Source organism: Ixodes scapularis, unplaced genomic scaffold (genome assembly GCF_016920785.2).
Source record: "Ixodes scapularis isolate PalLabHiFi unplaced genomic scaffold, ASM1692078v2 PGA_scaffold0__279_contigs__length_252992795, whole genome shotgun sequence".
Taxonomy (NCBI): domain Eukaryota; kingdom Metazoa; phylum Arthropoda; class Arachnida; order Ixodida; family Ixodidae; genus Ixodes; species Ixodes scapularis.
Genome location: NW_024609835.1, coordinates 48658430 through 48662326, shown reverse-complemented (window position 1 = coordinate 48662326; position 3897 = coordinate 48658430). Strand labels below are relative to the sequence as shown.

The 3897-nt window shown below is 50.8% G+C and overlaps 1 pseudogene; it reads left to right on the top strand.

The window, feature by feature from the left end:
• Positions 1-383: 383 nt before the first annotated feature.
• LOC120835971 lies at positions 384-1144 on the top strand (annotated as a pseudogene).
• The last annotated feature ends 2753 nt before the right edge of the window (positions 1145-3897 follow it).

Genomic DNA, 3897 nt, shown 5'->3' with positions numbered 1-3897 from the left:
GACATCGCATAGCTTCTTTATGACGGCCTTCCACGGAAACGGCGGAGCACAGTCGACAGCGGGGCAACAAGCGTCCAAAACCGACCGGCCGCCTTCGCCGCGAGACATTAAACAAGCTGAGCATCAACGCAGCACCAAAGAAAACATCGACGGGGCCAACCACCATCATCGTTGGGTCGGCAACAAAACTGGACAGACGGTGCATCACTGGACGTCACAGCGCGAGCGTGGGCTTCAAGCAACGAGCTACCCGGTTGACTCACCGCAGCGTGCAAGTGAGTCCCCTTGTCCACATCCTTTGATGCGCGCTGTGTTGCTCGAGCTGGCCCACTTACGTGAAAACTAGATTCCCTCGCCTAAATCCCGATAAAAACTCTAAAACCATGGAAGACGAGAGCGGGGAAGACGGTGGGAACGGTAGTAATGGCTCGGGATCGCTTCTCTCGAAGGGAGAAGGATATAATCAAAAACTAGCGAAAGAAAGGTGACGGACTCAAGAGCTTGAGCTTGAGCTCGCTCGAATTCGCAGGGAGGGACAGCCAAGGCAGGACGAGGCGAGTGAGGTGGAGTCTCGCGGCGGCCGGATGGCGCTGAGACATTTCTCTTATTTTCTAGCAGGTGCCTTTCCGAAATTGCCCACCGATTCCGAGGTACCGATTTTGTTCGAATCAGTGTGGAGCTTGCTGGAGTCATGCGACGTGGTCAAGGATTTTTGGGGTCATATAGTTTTACCGCTGATCGCCGAGCGCGTTGCGTACTTGTCGGTTCATCTCACGGTCGCGGAACACAGGGAGTATATACGATACGCTCAAGAGAGTTGCTCTTGAAGAGCTGAAGCTGTCAGCGGGTGAGTATCACTGGCGGTTCCCGTCGGCATCCAAGCGCAAGGGGGAGACCTGGAGGACTTTTGCAACGTGGCTAGAGAGTTATGTAAACTTACGTGGAGGCGCGCGGAGTTTCATCCTTTAAACATCTTCACGAGCTGTTCGTTTCCGACCAGCTGAAGGTGGGGTAAACCTAAGAAGCCGAGAAGTACGTGAAACTGCATGAGGGGGAAGAATGGCTTAAGGCGGTCGAACTGGCTCGACGGCTGCAGAACTTTGAGGAGGCAGCGGGAGATGGCAGTGGGCATGCAGAAGAGTAAACGGTACCAAAACGTGAGAGTCGTGTAGCATACCGACCAGGTGCAAGCGCAGGGTTCACCGAAGGCATGAGAGGATGTTACAATGCAGACGAGAAGCTTGCGAGGAGAAGCTAGACAAAAGCGAGGAACCAGCACGGAAACGGAAATGGATTGTAAGTATCTCCACTGGTCACAGCTCAACACGTTCCAAGCTTAAAAACATAAAGGTTAGCTGCCGCGACCAGGTGATCGACTTGATCGTCGACACCGGGGCAGAGATCACAGTGGTCCGCGAGAGCAGCGTGCGGAATGATCTGGTAACGCCGCGTGGGAGCATATAGATCTCGTGTCAGCTATTGGAGAGAGGATAGAGGCTAAGCTCGCAGTTGTACCGCTCTCATTTCATCGCGGAAAATCTCTGATTCGGGTTGGGTATGACACGACGCCAGTGTTGTGTGCACTTACGGATAAGCTTACGGACACCGACTGCCTAATCGCTGCGGATACGTATAGAACAGTTCCGCGCTACGCATTAGGCGGACGGCGAGGTTCGCGTTCACGCAGTGGAACCTCGAATGCAGCGGATAGAAAAGGGGTGCAGAAACAAACATGGTGAGGCGGCCAGCACCACACGATGCTCACACGAATGACGTGCCCCCCTCCCCACCAGAGGCGGCACGAACGGGACCAGTGGAACTGAATCCAGGAGAAAGAACTGTTTGTTCAAAGCAGTGACATGCAAAAAAAGCCCTAAGGAACAGCGAGACGACAAGCCTCTTTGTCACGCTTGGCTAAACGGCAAAGCGGATAGAGCAGGCGTGTCGATTGCACACGGATTCCTGTACCATTAAGAACAAGTGCTTGGTCAGAGGGTGCGGTATAGTCCGTACTACCAAAGTCGCGTCAGAACGCCGCGCTTACTCTGGAGCACGAATTCAACCGCGGTGACCCATCTCAGGTTGCGTAAAACTAAAGCGAGGATTAAATCTGGCTTTTACTGGCCGTGCATGGACACAGACATCCGCAACCACTGCAACCTATGTCACAGCTGCCAGGTACGATCAGACAGGGCGGCAATCCTGCCCCAACCCGCTCTCGTACCTCACAGGAAGCGTTCCCCAAAGAGCCAAACTAACGCGCCGGGCTCTAGCCCTAGAGCGGAACAACGTGAGGGTTCAGCACCAAAATGCAGCATTCCCTCGCGTTCAGATGCGTTGTATCAGCTCCACAACAAATGTTGCAAGGGGCCTCCAGCTCAAGCCCCATAGATGTTGCTCAGGGTTGTGGCCCCGGGACAACACGACGAGAGTCAAGGCCCTCAAGCGCCGGGATGAACTCTTGATTGACGTTGGTTGTGCACATATTCCCGATGGCGTTGTGATCGACATATTCTGTATGTGCGTTTAATATTGTGTTTTCTGCGCATGCATTTATTTAGTTTGTGTAAAGTGGCGGTAGCGACAAACATTATATAAGTTTCTATAAGTCATGTAATTTCAGTTTTGATTAAAAGATATTTGAATGTAGGTGTAAGCTTCGGCGCGACCGCCTTTCCTTTGTTTTTGTTTAGAGGTAAGGAATGCCTCCGCCAAGCGGCGAGCATGAGCTGGATTCATATATCGGGTTTCTTTTCCGAGCGTATTCCCGCCACACAAGCGGGGTTGTCTTGTGACATTTGGCTTGATGTCAGAATCAACGAATGAGAAGAGCGAAGGCCAGGTGATGTCAAATCTAACGGACAGCGTTAGAGACAAATTATGTCGCCTTCAAGCGTTGTTCTCTAGACGTTTCATTTTCTAGAGAGAGAAAGCTGCGCGACTCCCGGGCTATTTAAGAATTGTGTTCCCCCAGTGGCAGCGTTCTTGTCTGGAGCTAGGTGGACAGGCCTCATCTCGAGTAGCCGCGGAGAGGGACCGCGGGGCATCCAGAATGTTCTCTTCTTTACTCGTAAAACCTGCTGTATATTTCCGTTCCTTGTACATAAAGTTGTTTACTCCACATCATCAACCAACTCGACCTCACCATCATCAGCGAAGTCACCGGGAGTCCGCGGCGCCTCACTAAGGAAAAGGGCTACCATCAACATTTACTCCTGGTGTGGGGCATGTGTGCATAAACGAGCTTGTTTGTAAACAACGCATTGGCTTATACGCGGGCTGCACGTTGGGCACACTTCTCCTCTTAACACAGAAACAAACAGGCGAAGCCCGCACTATACCGGACGAACACGATGAGATGTAGTTGGGGGGTATCTCCCAAAACAATTTAGACGCTTTTTGGATTTAATTCACCGCAAAAACAAACTACGCTTTGCCAAACGCTCACTCTCCGCCTAAATGGAGCGCTAGCGGTACGAACCAGATGTAAAAGCTTTATTATTAACCGTTATCTTCATCAAAATTAATGGAATTTTCCAAAATTTTCAGTGGGAATATGCCGGCCGACGGAGCTTCGAATACATTGAAATGGCCACAATTTTTCCATTTGAATTTTTAACAAAATCACATAACTTTGTTTTTTTAACGATAAAACGGTTAGTGCTGAAATTTTGGCACCTGGTTTGCACGTCTATAGCGCTACATTTGGGAGGAAAATGAGCGTTGGGCGATGCGTAATTTATTTTTGCAGTAATTCAAATAGTCTTTTTTGTTTTTTTTGTGTTTTTGTTTTTAGGGGGGAAACAGGGTGGGGGGGGGGGGGGGGGCATAACACGCTGTAGTTGTGCCCGAGCAACACACAAGCTTTCCTAGGAACCGATCTCAGACAGTCCGCGA